Raw genomic sequence first — 17,229 nt, 5'->3', positions numbered from 1 at the left:
TGTCTCACCTATTTGGTGTGGTGGGACTCCAAGACTTGCTTAGAATTAGGTCATGTTGCATTGGAATTTTGTAACATCCTGTTTCCCGTCAATTGTTATTTCAGGGTTGTGGGCCGGAAGTCAATTATGTAAAGGTTGTGGGACTTAATAAGGTAAAGTTTAGTACTTATGGAAGGAGGTAATGATAGTTAAAAGATTTTACCATTTAATTGTGTTTTGGGCTAAAGGGCAGAAAGGGAAAAGTCATAGGTTCGACTCTTGCATGAAATATGGATTTTGTTCGAGAATTTTTTAGTCCAAGATATCTAGATAATATTGTGTGGATCTTCAACACCTTTCTGTGGATATAAAGAACATCAAAAATGGAGTTGGAACAAAGAAGTTACGACCATTTAAAGTTACAAAGATTTTGGGTTAGCCGTGTACGCTCGGCGTACTAGGCATCCCTGGTATGCTAGGCGTACCAAGAGTACGTTGGGCGTATCGAATCCCAAAACCTATTTTCATGGTTCGAGCCTTATTTAAGCTCCTTAACTCCCCCAAACCCTTTCCATTCTCAGCCTCTACCCCTTCAACATCCTCCCTTGAAACCCTAACCCTTGTTTGAGCCTTGTGAGCAAAAAGAAGGTGTTTTTAAGTGCTTTGTAGTGCTCTTGATGCATCTTGGAGAAGAAGGAGCTTAGTGGAGAAGTGTTGGTTGCATTGGAGTTTGTAGATCTAGACCTTGTTCACCTTGATCTTTCTTCTGGAAGTATAAAGTTTGAATCTTGATGATGAAATTGTTAGATCTATCTACGTTTGGGTGTTATGAGCTTTTGGTCAATTTAAGTGCATAAAGTTTAGATCTTGAAAGTTTGTGACCTTGTTATGGATAAATTTGGAAATTTTGTCCATCTAAACATCATATTGATTCAGGTCTGAAGGTTAGAGACTTGGACTTAATGTATTAAGTTGAAAAAGATGCACTTTTGGTCCCTTGGAGACTTAAAGACTAGATCATGTTTGTTGGGACCATTCTAATGGATAAAGTTGTAAGCTTTATCCCTTATGAAGCTATTAGTAACCATAAAAATGTGATCTTGGTTTGTCTATCCCTTCCATGCAATAGTTATGATATGTTATTAGATTAATAAGTTAGGGTTTTGGCTTTTGGACCTTTTCTATCCATTGAACATCATAAATGTGGAAACTTTATGACTTAATTCGAAGTTTTGAGTCTAGATCTAAGCTCTGGACAAAAGGTCTTAAGTGATAAAGTATTTAATTAATGGAGAAATAAGATCTGGTCATGTACGTTGGGCGTATGCAGCTGCCATGGACTTTGACTTTGTTGACTTTCATTGACTATTGACATTTGACCAAGTGTAACTTTAGGTAAAACTTGAGGGTTTTGGTCTGTTTATTAATGTTTTACTTGGTTTTGATGATTAGAGGATTCGCGGGAGTACCCAACGCAGAAAGGGAAACGTGTATCAGTTTTTCGGGTTCTTCATTTCAGGTGAGTTTAGCCTCATTGTACTGTGGGTTAAAGGCACCAATGTCGGCCCACTAGTTTTGCTAATCTTAGTAGAGGGATGTCATAGGGACTCTTGTTTGGTTGTGGCTCTAGGGTAGGATCACCTGTCTGGGTGTCTATCTAACCTCTGAGTATATAAGGTTATGGATTCCTTGGATTATTGGTAGTTAGTATGTTGCTATCCTATAGTGATCTGCTAGATCTGTATCATGTTATATAGGATTTTGCTTTATTGTAGTGATCTGTTAGATCTGTATTCTGGTATATAAGATGTTGTTATGTGGTAGTGATCTGTAGATCTATATGTCTACCTGTACTTGTTGGTTCTCATTTAGTGGAGTGCCCTAGAGACTGTACGTGGTCATGTAGGATAGCCTAACAACTTTTGATCTAGGCTTTCTTGCCTATTCCTTGTTTGGTTGTGGCTCTAGAGTAGGATCATCTGTTCGGGTGGCTATCTCACCTCTGATTACTTATGGTTACACATTTCATGGAGGATAGCTGGTAGCAGGACAATGTGTGGTGTGAGGAATAGTAGGCGGTAGTGAGTTGTATGATTGTTGTTTGCTTGTATTATGTGCCTACTTGATCCTTGATTGTTTATATTTCAACATATGGTGGTAGTGTGTTAAGGCGGTCTTGCTTTGTGTTGTAGGCCAAGATACCCGGTGCGGGTCAGCTGTAAGCCAAAGGAGTGTAGGCTAAGGAGGACCGGTTAGGTTGAGGCGGCAGGCTAACAAACCCTGGGTATTCGCTGATTAGACCTGATGCATGCTTGTATGTTTATTGTATGGAGTATTTTGGGGGAAAATCACTAAGTTTTATGTTTACCCAGTTGTTTATTGTTTTAGGTATCATCGGTGGAGATAGGAAGGCGAAGGCAGGACTGTACACACTCATAAGCAGCATTGAGGATTTCGTGTTCACTATAATCCTCTGATTTTTAATAATTATAATTGGGAACAAATGGTTTTCTTAAAATGGTTTTTAATTGGGAAGTTTTACTTTAAATAAAATGTTTTTTTGTCATGAAAATAGGCAGTTACAAGTTGGTATCAGAGCCATAGTTTGAGCGAATTGGAGGAACACTTCTGTGAATCCAATCTCAAACTAGGATCCGAGAATTTTCACAAAACATTTTGAAAAATAATTTATAATAAAAGGGTTGGGTTATGGAAACGGACTCAGTCTCTTGTCGTGTTCTTGTTTGATTGTTGGCTTGGGACCGAGAACGTGAACCTTGACTTAACTTTGATTTTACAGGAAGATGCGGTGTGTACAGTCAGCGAAAGCCAGAATAGGAGAGTGGTTCCCAAATTACCCATACTTGTTATATGTAATGAGTTTTGGTGTAATACCTCGATTTTCAAATAATACATTTTTAACCCTTGGAGTGAGATTTGGTTGCAAAAGGGTCCTATGTGGCAAATTTGAAAAAAGGGGTGTGTCGGCTCGAGTATGATGTGTGTACTCCTATGGTACATTGGGTGTACTCCGGCCAGGACAAACCCTAATTATTTAGGTTTAAGAAGTATATATTTATCTTTATGGATCAAGACCCCTTCCTCTCCTTAGCCTCCATTTAGAAAATCGTCCCTTAGCCAACCCTAACCCTCTCAAGTGCATTTTTGAGCCTTTGTATATATTTTGGTGTCCTTGAAGGATCAAGTTGGAAGAGAATATCATCCTTGAAGAGTGGAACACTTTGGATCCAGGATTCCATCATCTTTTGATACCCTTTGGAGATGAAACAATCAAAAAATATGACCCAAAAATTTCATTTTTAATTGTTATAAATTAGTTCTTCCAAAAACAACATCAATCCCAATGAAAGTAAGTCTATCAAACATCATCTCGAATCAGAGTAAAATACAAAACGGAACTAGGTGGTGTGTGTGTGTGTTGCAATCATCTCGATCCCTTCCCTTTGGAACTACACGTACCTGAAACATAAACGGAAAATTGTAAGCACTAAGCTTAGTGAATTCCCCAAAATACCCAATACCGTACATAATAAACCACATACTGGGCCCCCGCCCTCCATTAGGCCTCGCCCAATATCGAGTCCCACTCCGCTTTGGGCCTCGCACGACATCAAGCCCCGCTCGGTATACATATCTGTTATCCTTAGGCCCCTCTTGACATCGGGCCCGCCCACTATACACATAGACATATATCACATAATCATACTAACACATATAATGATCACAAAACAATAGCATACGATTCAAACATCAGGCCTCGCTCGGTATACATAGCAACACATATCACATGCAAGGGTCATATAGACTCCTAGCATCCGAACATAAATAACAAGGGCCGACATTAGTGCCTTAGACTCGCTAAACCTAGTAAGGAAACTCACCTCAACTGTTGAATCACATGACTGAATCTCTGGTTGCTGTCCGATGAATCCCCGTGTTATCAATACCAATAACATCCAATTAATAATTGGATTCTAATCCATAACTATCAGTCCATAATTAGGGTAAAAAGACCATTTTACCCCTTACCTACTTTGGACCAAGACTTAGGCCCAACCCTATAATCTAAAAGGCCCAAAATCCAACTAACCGCTCAAAGCCCATACTTGGCCCAATTTTCCAAATTGGGCCAAAACCCTTACATGGGCCTTACCCTAAGGCCCACCAATTCTCCTAGTCCAAAACACGTGCACTCAGATGGCCCAACAAGACCCCAAGCATCTAAGCCCAATAGAATGCCCCGAACTCGAAGCCCAAAACGCTAAGCCCAACAGACTGAGTACGCGGGGCGTACTCAGCTGTACGCTAAGCGTACATGCTAAATGGCCTATATGTGGCACGTAAAAACTTGTACACCCAGCGTACTCACCCCTTCAACCAAAACTCATATTAAGCACTAAATGCTTAAGACAAGAAGTCCAAACCACATATCAATCCCTTAATAAACATCTAGAACTATAAAGTCGCTGACTTTATGACTTTGAATTCCCCAAAAGGACCCAACGTGAAGATATAGCACTATACTTTCACTAAATGGACATAATCTCATGCATGGGTGATTCTAAACACTAAAGGTGCCAACTTTATGGACCTTGAGCCTCATAAATACCAAGAGTGGCAACTCATAGCTCCTGGAGTGGTGTCAAACCACTAGATCTCATTCATGGGGCCAAAAAGGGTCCAAAGCCTATATAAAAAACAAGGCCATAACTTTTTACCTCAAACAAGTTGAAAATAGAGTAGAGAATCAGGATCCACAAGCTCTTCCCTGATCTACAACCTTGAACCAAACTCCTTATCCTTGATAGTGAACCAAAACACACCAAAATGCACATAATGAGCTCAAAAACACAACGGAAAGGTCTTGGGTTTCATAATGAGGCTCTAAGGTCACTGGAGGCTGAGAAATGAGGGAAGCATGAACCATAAGTGTGATTATATAGTGTCCAAACCCTCCAAATTAGGGTTTAAGTCAGGCGCACTACGATGGGCGTAGTTTGATGTACGTTAGGCGTCGTGCCTTAGCCACCCGCGTTCATTAATCCATTACGATGGGCGTACCCCATCCTACGTTGGGCGTACGGAGCCCAAACGTGTGACATCCCCAAATTTCTCGGCCAGAAAAGACCGATTTAGTCTATGCTTTTAAAATAAAATCAAAGTAATCTTCCAAAAGATGTTGTGGAATTTGTCCCCAAAACAAAATATGATAAAAAAAATTATCAAAGTATTTCTTAAAGAAATATATTTTCATTATATATCAAAACCTCGGAATGTCATGTTCCGATACAGACTAAAAGCATAAACAGTATATTATAAGCCCTTCAACAGTTATTTACAATTACTGGCCTATAATCCAAAAATCCATCGTCATCATCCAACTATGCTCGAGGTCCACTACCTGTAATACAGAAAGCTGAGTGGGTCATGCTTGGGAGCCTGGTGAGCATATAGGGTTTTCAACCCACAAATAATAATAAATTTATTAATTTCATCAACCAATAATAAATTTATTAATTTCATCAACCAACAATAACCCTAATTACTCATTCCCGTTATCCTCACTTTACTTCCCTAAACACCTATCACAAGGGACCTAGCCTAAGGATCATCATCGGGATGGACACTACTGCTAAGGGGATTCCTCAGCCATACATGTCCTTAATGCAACCATGAGGGGTGGAGTACACCAACAAATATATAGTTCACCAACACCTATAGGTTGCGAGCCTGCTAGCGTTACACTGGACTGTCTAGAAAGGTCTGTGGTCGTCATCTATACTCTGCTAGATGACTACAACAACAACATCGAGGCCTCTCATCATTTTAACACACATCAACTATTTCATCTACCCATGTTTTACCCAACATATTTGTAGATAAAAATACATATACAGTTTAAAACTTTTATAAAACATCTATTCAACATCCATCTCAAATAAACAAACAATATATATACACATAGCACGTATTTTATAGAAAATACTTCGTACCTATGTGTAAGATGAAAATGACTATATGCTCACTTGATTTAACAATAATCGGGCAGCACTTCATTTCTTAAAACGATCGTTTCCAATGAAACCAGGATGTTTTCTCAAAAACCGGGCTTCACTCAGGCAAAGTTTCGGCTCGAAAACTCTTTTTCTCGGGATCTTCGGGCTCTCCAGTGCTTGTTTATGATGCTAGGATGATATAATAGGCTTGGGGGTATTTAGTATAGCAAAAAGGAAAGTAGAGGGTAAGAGGAGTGAATTTTGTAAACAAACATACGGCTGGCTTCATTCACTATTTATAGTGGCTGAACATTCGAGTTACGTTGGGCGTACTCCTTCTTCAACCAGTACGTCGGGCGTACATCGAGTACGTTGGGCATACAAAGGGATCATATAGGACGTGTCAAGGCTATGACACGTGTCTCTCATGCGAATAAGTAGGGGAGGTGACTGACTCTGGAACACTTACACGAGTACGTTGGGCGTACTCCGAATTTTCAAACTTCAAAAATTCGTAACATTCGCATACGAGCTCCGTTTTTGACGTTCTTTATATCTACGCGTATGTGAGACTTTGCTCTACAATTTTCGTTTAGAATCCGTCGGCTAATTTTGAATTTATTTTTAAAGCTGTATTTTTAACAGGCTGGGACAGGAAAAGTCCGTTAAAAATTCATAACTTCTTCATCTGACGTCCGTTTTCGTCTGACTTTTTACCGTTGAACTATTATCAACAAGATCTTCGATTCTCGTTTAGGTTGTTTCGCATAAAAATCACTCGATCTAAAGTTCGAGTTTCGGGCTGCGTCAAGGCTATGACACGTGTCTCTCATGCAAAGAAGTAGGGGAGGTGACTGACTCCGGAACACTTACACAAGTACGCTAGGCGTACTCTGAATTTTCAAACTTCAAAAATTCGTAACTTTGGCATACGAGCTTCGTTTTTTACGTTCTTTATATCCACGCGTAGGAGATACTGTGCTCTACAACTTTTGTTTAGACTCCGTTGGCTAATTTTGAATTTATTTTTAAATTATATATTTAACAGGCCGGAAGAGGAAAAGTCCGTTAAAAACTCATAACTTCTTCATCCAACGTCCGTTTTCGTCTGAATTTTTACCGTTGAGCTACTATTAACAAGATCTTCAATTCTCGTTCAGTTTGTTTCGGCTAAAAATCACTCGATCTAAAGTTCGAGTTTCGGGCTGCATACTGTTAAGCTGAAACTTAGAAAATCATAACTTCCTCATACAAAGTCATATTTGGGTGTTCTTTTTATGCACGCTCTCGTTTTAACGAACACTACGAATTTCGTTTAGATTGCTAAGGCTAAAAAGCACTTTATCGTAAATTCGATTTTTACGTCATACAGTGCCGTGTCGGTTCTGTCGCGAAACTTCGACATGTCATAACTTCTTCGTTATAACTCGGATTTCAGTATTCTTTATATCTCCGAAATCCTTGTTTCAACCACTACAACTTTCTTCATTGATATCGGGTTTATCTAACATTTATTTTCAACGCTTATTTTTATCCTTAATTCATTAAATCATAATAATTAAGCATAAAACACATAATAATTAAATAATACATCTTTATTACTTCAAAAAAAATTACAAAGGTTCGCCTAGATTATTACATCATCATTAATGCCTAGCCTAGAAACACGGGCATTACAGAATGCATTTCATGCAACATACACATGGGTCAACTTTGAAAATAAAATTAGGACAAGGGACAAAAGTATAATACCTGGAAATCATAATGTTATAATTCTTCCCCACTTTAATCAGACTGCATCCTTGAAGTCCGCTGCCCCAAGCAACTCTGGATAGTGCTCTCTCATCTCATCCTCGGGCTCCCAAGTCCACTCTGATCCCTAGTGGTGCTGTCGTTGCACCTACACCAGCTCGACAACCTTGTTCCTTTAAGTTTTCGTCTTTCGATCCAAAATCACCACTGGTCTCTCAATATAATTCATGTGGTCATCCACCTGAATATCCTCCAATGGTACCACTACGGAATCATCCACTAAGCACTTTCGCAGCTGAGAGACATGGAAGATGCTATGAATCTGACTGAGCTCAACTGGAATATCCAAGCGATAAGCAACCCGACCCACCCGAGCCAAAACCCTGAAAGGTCCAATATACCTGGGGCCCAGTTTGCCCTGCTTCCTAAACCGGATGACACCTTTCAAAGGTAACACCTTTAGGAGAACCATATCTCCCACCTGGAACTCTAAGTCTGACCGGCACCTATCAGCGTAACTCTTTTGCCGACTCTAATCTATCTACAGCCTGCTCCGAACTTGATGAATCAACTCAGTAGTCTTGAATATAACCTCGGTACTCCCCATAACCCGCGGACTGACCTCCTCCCAAAAAATCGGGGTCCTACATTTCCTTTTGTATAACATCTCAAAAGGAGGTCGATCAATGATGGTGTAATAACTGTTGTTATACGAAAATTTTGCTAACGGAAGATACATATCCCAACTCCCTCTAAAGTCTAACACGTACGCTCGCAACATATCCTCAAGGGTTGCTGTAGTCCTCTCACTCTGACCATTGGTCTGCGTATGGAATGCGATGCAGAAGTGGAGACGAGTGCCCAACTCACCAAGAAACTTCTTCCAAAATTTGGAAGTAAACCGGACATCTCTGTCAGAAACCACTGATACCGGCACCCCATGACATGCCACAAGCTCCCTAATATAAAACTCGGCCAACTTCTCTGCAAAAATACTCTCCTGAACCGGAATGAAATGCACGCTCTTGGTCAAACAATCCACGATGACCCATATCAAATCCACTATGTGCGCAGTCTTGGGAAGCTTTGTGATAAAAGCCATGATGATATCCTCCTATTTCCATACAGGGATCTCCAACGGCTACATCTTGTCGTGAGGACGCCGATGTTCGGCCTTGATTTTCCTGCAAATCAAGCATCGCTCCACGTACCATGCCACATCCCTCTTCATGCACAACCACCAATAATCAGGACGAAGATCCATATACATCTTCGTCGCTCCGAGATGAATGGAGAACCTCGACTTGTGAGCCTCCTCCATCAAAATCTGACGTACACCGCCCTAATACGGAACCCAAACTCGACGGTGCAAATTCAACAATCCACGACTATCATAATCAAAGGAAGCCACCTGACCCACAATGAACTCTCTCTTTCGATGATCTTCATTCATAGCCTCAACCTGTGCCTCACAAATCTGCTCCAACAACGGAGTAATCACGGTCATCCTTAAACATATGTCTCTGATCGGCACCATGATTGCCTTGTGGCTGAGAGCATCGACCACCACATTGGCCTTTCCCGGGTGATAAAGGATTTCACAATCATAATCCTTCACCACATCCAACCATTGACGTTGCCTCATATTCAGATTCGGCTGATCCATCAAGTACCTCGGGCTCTTGTGATTCGTGCAAATAGTACAACGGATCCCATAGAGGTAATGCCGCCAAATCTTTAGGACGAAAACCACGCTCATAACTCCAAATCATGTGTCGGATAATTCGCATCACGAGGCTTCAGCTGCCTCGAAGTGTAACCGATCAAACGACCCCTCTACATCAACACCGCCCCTAATCCTATGATCGAAGCATCACAATAAACCACGAAATCATCAACACCCTCCGGAAGGGTCAGAATCGGCGCCTCGCACAACCGCTGCCTCGAAGTCTCGAAAGTTGCATGCTGCTCACGCCCCCAGTGAAATGTATTTGTCTTCTTTGTCATTCGGGTCAAAGGAACGACTATCTTGGATAAATACTGGATGAGACTCCAATAACAACCCGCTAAACCAAGAAAACTCCGAATCTCAGATGAGGACCTCAAAACCTCCCACTGCATCACAACCTGAACTTTGGCCGAATCGACCAGAATACCCTTCTGGTTGACAAGGTGCCCCATAAACTTCACCTCGTGCAACCAGAACTCACACTTGGAGAACTTTGCAAAAAGTCTCTCCCACCTCAATGTCTCCAGCACTTCCCTCAAGTGCTCCTCGTGCTGCTCCTGAGTCATGAAATAAACCTAGATATCATTGATGAATACAATCACAAACCGATCCAGCATCAACCTGCACACACGGTTCATGAGATATATGAACGCAACTGGAGCATTGGTGAGCCCAAAGGGCATCACCACGAACTCGTAATGACCATAACGAGTCCAGAAAGTTATCTTCTACACTTCCTCATCCCTGACCCGCATGTGATGATAAACCAATGGAAAATCAATCTTTGAAAACCAAGATGCACCCTGAAGTTGGTCAAAAAGATCATCAATCCTCGGGAGTGGATAACGGTTCCTCACTGTTACCTTATTTAGCTCCGGTAGTCGATGCACATACGGTGAGACCTATCTTTCTTCTTCACGAACAAGATCGGTGCTCCCCAAGGCGAACTGCTCGATCGAATAAGTCCCTTGTCTAATAGCTCCTGCAGTTGTGTAGACAACTCCTGCATCTCGGGAGGAGCCAACCGACACTGTGCTTTGTTTATCGGAGCCGCACCAGGAACCAAATCAACCTTGAACTCAACCTACCTCTCTAGAGGCACCCCAGGAAAATCCTTCGGGAACAAATCTGAGTAGTCCTGCACAATTGGCACATCATCCATAGTCGCCTTACCCTTATCCTGGGTATCCATGACATATGCAACATAACCAGAACAACCCTGCTAAAAATAGCGCCTGACCCTCACCGCTGAACACAAAATCGGCCCACGTTGAGATCTCTCCCCATGAACCACTAACTCTCCCTTAATCGGGATCCGAACACATACCAACTGCTACTCACAATCAATCGCTGCCCCATGAGGGATCAACCAATCCATGCTTACTATAACCTTGTTCCCACGCAACGGAATGAGAACCAAATCCACTAAATACCGCTCACTAAATAAATGAAGAGTACAACCCCGATGAGCTCTTGTAACCCGAACAGACCTATCATCAGCAATCTCAACATCAAGAGGACAATCCTGTTGGATTAGGTGTCTAAGCTCATAACTATAATTGGTATGTACTTGATTTGATAGTAGCATGGTCCTTTTTGGGTTGCCTTTACCATAATAACTTAATAGGATGACTTTTGGAGAAAGAGGTTAATAAATGATTTATTAATATATTATAAGAATAATATGTTAATTAGAAATCATATTATTCAATTAGTATTTAATCAGAAATTAATTTGATATTAATTTTGGGATTAAAGGAACTCATTCCAAGTACGGGGGCTAGTTAAATCAATGCTAGTTGCAGAGTTGGGTTGACGGACTCCTTTAGAAGGGAGTGGACGAAATCTATAGGAGGCCCTATAGAATTTTGTCCAAGGCTTCTAGGAAGGAGGTCCATGGATTGCTTAAGGCCTAAGAAATCAGATTAGGGTTCCACCTGAAAACCCTAGCGGCCTTATCTATATAAAGACCCCCTTGGCATGTGATTTTTGGCCTATGCATTCTAAGAGAAACCCTAGCCGAAACTTCTAGTGTTCTACCTCTCTCTCACTCATCCTTTGCTATTGGTGTTTGTGACTCCATTAGAGATGCAATACTTGAGGCACTAGAGATTTCAAGAGTCAAGATCATCTGTGGAATTCTTGTTATTACGAGATAACAAGCAAGGTAACATTCTAACCCTAGTTTTCATATAGATATCGAAAATTGTATGCTAGTGTTAGGGTTGTTGCTTTGGAATTTCTGTTTGCATGTATAACTCAAGAAAAACTTAGATCCAAAGCAATTTGGGTTGCATGATCACATAGAATTGTTTTTACGCTAAAAACCCATCAAATCCACCCCCCCCCCCCCCGGAGCTCCAACGAATCTCTTGCTAAGCGCAGGCGATACAAACGATCAGGTAGCCCCCGAATCAAACAATACCAATGCAGAAATATCGTTCACAAGGATCAATATTAAAATAAAACACATAAACATATGCAAGCAAGTAAATATAAATAAAGAGATAAGGAGAAGATACATACCCGTCACCACATTGGGAGCGGCACGCGCCTCCTCAAACGTTTACTGGAAAACCCTACTCCTCACCACAGGCGCGTCATCCTGGCCCTGGTGGCCATCACTAACTCGAAGAGTTGTAGGAGCAGGTGCTGACACCGGTCCTGCTGCAGCCAAACTCGGACAATTGGCCTTCTTGTGGCCCCTCTGATTTCAATGAAAGCAAATCAGATCAGATCCTGGGGTGGTAGTAGTACTATAATCCCTGTTATAATGACCCGTCCGGCCGCACTTGAAGCAACCATAACCACCAACCCTACACGGTCCCTTGTGCGCCCTGCTACACTTGCCATAGCGGCTCCGGCCCTGATGGCCTCTCGATCTAGACTCAGATACCTTGGGCCTTTTTCCTAAACCCTCAACACTCGACAAAGAATTTAGCTTCCTCTTTTTCTCCATCTCCAGATCAATCTCCCTCTCCCTAGCTCATGCTATCTTATCCTCCAACGCCTTGCAGCTGGATCGACTCACAAACTGATGAATGTCACTCCTCTACATCTCATGATGTCGGGCCTTCTTCATTTCCTTATCTTCCACATACTACAGAACCAGAAGCACCCTCTCCTGAAACATCGTGGTGATCTCAGCCACCATCTCCGTAGTCCGGCGGAGATCCTAAAACTCTCGTGTCAACTGTTGCACCTCCATTACTGGTGCAAACTCGGCTCGGAACCTAGTTGATATATCATCACATGTCATCGTATGAACCACATCATCAACCACCGCACTTCCCACCTCCTCCCACCAATCTTGTGCCCTATCCATCAAAAGACAAGAGGCAAGCCTAACCTTTGCCTCATCAGGGCAACTGCTAGTGTGGAAGGTATTAGCAACGTCCGCTAACCACCTCCGACTCGCTATCGGGTCCTTCTCCCCATGGTAGTTCAGAACTCCACATGCCCGGAACTCCTTGAATGTCAAAGAACGTCCTCCTAGTAGTGCCACCACCTCAGAAGGAAATGAGCTCATCCGCTTATCCAGAATCTCCATAATGCCCTCCTTGACCATGCCAAAGATCACATGAGTCTGCTCAAGAATGCAACGAGTAATCTCATACGAGATGAACTCCCAAGTCTGATAATCTAGCTACCCGACTCCAGATCCTGAACTCGGGCCCTCTCCCACACCAGAACTGCCAACAGGTCTACCTTGCAATGTCATCATACTGAAAATAGACTATTTAATCCATCAGAATACGCATCAAAATATATATCGAGGGATCAAAAACTCCACAATGTCACCTCCTTGACTCCAGTACGGATCATATGCTTCCAGTAGTACGGTCTCATACTACCTTCCACATCAATCCGTACTTTCCTCAAGAATTGCCTTAACTCTACCAAGTCGCTTTATATCCATACAACTTCCCCTCACAGGTAAGGATCCCAACAGATCTCATCCTAGGTTTTCCTAGGGTAAACTTCATACCACTCTCTGCCATCAGGTGTAGAAGGAACTCTCGATAACTCCCTCTAACTAGCTCACGAATACAATTACATACCACTAAAACTAGATAATTCTTTGAACGAAATGTCTCACACTACAACGGTTGGACTCAAACAAGAGCTGTGCAATAGAATTAAAACCTAACCTTCTAAAATTATTTAGTTCCCATAGTATGTAACTTAGCATATTCGCTTACTATTTAGCTGAAGTTAGTAAGAACTCCTAAAAACACAAAAGCAAGTAGCATTCAAGCATCAAGTAACCAGAATCAAGCATCACATAATCAGGCCACCCTATCATTGACTAATCAGTACTAGCATGAAAGTCTACAAGCTCACACACATCTCTCCTATCACTCTATCATGCAAAACTGAGCAAATCCTTAGCCCTAACTAGCATGCGATTCATAGATCAAATCATATCAGATAACATGTATGGGTAATTTGGGAAAACTTACTTGAGCTCGGATGATTTCATACACCACACCATTTCTTGTCTCAAGAAAACTCTTTTCTAAGAAAGATATTTCTTTTTGGAAAACTTTACCAAATCCTCAGTTTGAGTTTAGACACACCCAAGAGTATGTCTAAATCCCTCAAATTAAGTCTCTCATACCAACTTGAAACAACCCAAAAAATATGACCCAAAATTTTCATTTTTAATTTAATAAAGAAAAGTAGAGACTTATGACAAGAAAATCGAGAGGGTTAAGACTCAATTTCTCTTCATCTGGGGCAATATAAACAAATCATTGTAGTGGAGAAGCAGCAATATAACTATATAAGAGAAGTCGATTTCAACCTTTGCAAACGGTTCATCGACAAAACAAAACCCACAAAATAGCAAACAATATTTCCTTCTCCAATCCAACCCTAAAGCCAGAGTTGCACAGTTTTTTCTTCAATTTTTTCTTCAGAGGGTTGCACATTTATATAAAAATACAAAATCGGGAAAAAAATATACATTGCTCGTGAAAAGTTGAGGGGTAGCACAGGCAACCCCTGGCTACTATGTGGTTCCACCCCTGACTTGCTAGATGATTTAGTCTTTTTTTTAGCTTGGAGTGGCATTTAGGACAATTCTTCTTATAGTGTGTGATTTCTCCATAATGGTAGAAATTGACGTTCTTTGTTAGGCTTTTCCTTATCTTCTTATGTCAAACAACAACATTTTTTACAGGTTCCTTTGAACGTGACCACTTCCTTATCTTAGCGAGAATGTTTTGTTCACCAACTCGCATAAGATGCAACTATGACTTGGGATTCTCCCACTTATTCTAGAATTCCTTTTCAGTCTGATGTTGAAATATTTTTCTTTAGCTAATTGATGATAGCAAAAGGTTAATATCATTATAATTCATCTTTTATGTCATGGTGCATGCAAGAAACCAGGAAGGCTATAATCTGATATTGCTCATCAAACTTTCCCGTCCGTGCTATATATCGATGATTAGATGCTCTATTAGGTTGTGGTAAAGGAAACATGTTCTCAATAATGTGTAACATGTTCTATTACGTGAAGACTATCCTTAAAGTGCAATATCAATCAACAAAGTTATCATCGTTCAATTTCACATTTTAAAAATCCTTTAAAAGAGAACATAGTGAGATTTTGTTTATGATAACATTCAAATAAAAAGACAATGGTATGAAGTAAACATTATCTTTTACATAAATAAAATGTCTTTTAAATATTCTTAGTCATCTCAATCTTCAATGTTAATATTATCCCGCTACTTAACCTGAAAAAATATATCTAGGTAATGGGCTAGACTTGGAAAGCCAAGTGACTAGATCTCATGGTTAGACTTAGACTTAGACAATTATACGCGCAACTTATAAATGAACACCAAGTCATATACAAATATAAAAACAAATGAACACCAAGTCATATACAAATATAAAAACCCACACCTCTTTAAAAATCAACAAAATTATCAAACTCAAATTTGAGAAAAAAATACACGGTTAATAATATCAAAACTTATATAACCATCAAAGAGAACCAATCAGCGTACAAATACAATATTTGAAATAGAACAAATTGACAAAAGTTATGATTTTGAATTTTTGATTATCTTGTTTTTTATTGTTATTATATTCCTAAATTTGTTATGTTTGTATTTTCATTATTTTTGTTTATGTTTATTAAAAAGTTTATGTTTGGTATTTTGTATAATTAATTTTTAATAATAAACTATCATACCGCGTTATTTGTTATTGTCATATCTACAAAGTTGTGATTTTGATTGAAAATGATGTGTAAAAGGAATGTGGCGCATATGGAGTTGCGTGTCATCCTAAATAAGTAAATGTAATTTTGTGAACTTTTTAACTTAAAGCATAGTTGTTAATGTTATTGTGTCTCTACCTTTTTATAAAAAGTTAAAATTCAAATAGAGTTTGTCTTCCTATCCAACCCTCTAATGGTATTTCATGACATACTTTTCCCGGTTGAATGATCAGAAAATATAGTTACCGAATAAGGCTTACTCAATCTCGAAGAGCATCTAATATGGAATCATGGATTGTATACAGTTAAAATGTGGTACTTTCAAGTGTTTGATCAACTTGTGGGTGTTAAAACTAATCTTAAAATCACTATGGCCACACCAAAGGAGCTAAATTATAGGGGTCAATAGACCCTTTTAATAGAACTTTGTGAGATTTGTATATACGTAGTAATATCGGCATGTTGTTTGGAAATTTGTCGTTTAACATGTAAGAATCACCATTTCAATAGGAAATTGACCACTCATAATTTGATAGAACTTCATGAGGGCCTAGTGAGATCATTCGGGAATTGGAATATCGCGAACTCGTTGGGTTCATTCTCGCGATATGTATGGTGGTTTTCTTTAGAAATTTAAAATTTGGTCACATTAGTTTAAATGACTTCCAAATAATAATCATTTTTTTACTTAGGTATATATCTAAACTTTATGTTGATTTGGTGTTTATTTACATTAGAAAGTTATTATGTTTATCCTAAATATCTATTCACACTATTCAAATTAGCGAGGATTAAATACTTTTATTTGCATCACGAGAAAAAGATTCTCAAAACACATTGTATTAAAATGATATTGACTTCTGCAATAATTAAAGATCATACCGCGTTATTGGGATTTTGCTATTTATGGAAAATTCGCCATGATTTTGATTGAAAGTGAACCCTAAAAGCAGTGCCGAGTTTAGTTGTTTGCCGTGTTTAATGTTATTAGAAATATTAATCATTATAAAAATCCAATATAAAAGGTTGGTTAGTAAAGTTTTGAAAAAAAGAACAGACATAGAATTTGCAAATTGATAACATACAGTATGAGATTTGAAATTAAAAAAGGAATCTTCAAGGATTGAAATGAAATTTTGTGAAAAATAATATAAATAAAGTAATAAACCTTTTTTTTTGCATTATTTAATAATTTAAGTTCATTTCTTTTTCAGATTTATAACATGCCTTATAGAGAGAGAAAGATAGATAAAGCAAAGAGAAAATTGCATATAAGCGATTAGGGTTTTATGACTTCATTAAACGATTTGTAAGTTGTAACGTATATCTTTATCTCTTGATATATACTGTTAAATGCTGTTAAGTGTGACAGTTGCAGTTACGAGTTTTATGAGTTATGACTTTGATTTGCCAATATAGATTTGTATACTAAATTTTTGTTGAATAAAAGTTTAACTATGGTGATTTGTTTTGTGATCTAAAGTTATAAAATGCTTACATTGTAGTATTTAAGA

This window comes from Lactuca sativa, chromosome 5, assembly GCF_002870075.4.
Source record: "Lactuca sativa cultivar Salinas chromosome 5, Lsat_Salinas_v11, whole genome shotgun sequence".
NCBI lineage: Eukaryota > Viridiplantae > Streptophyta > Magnoliopsida > Asterales > Asteraceae > Lactuca > Lactuca sativa.
This window is presented reverse-complemented; position numbering follows the sequence as displayed.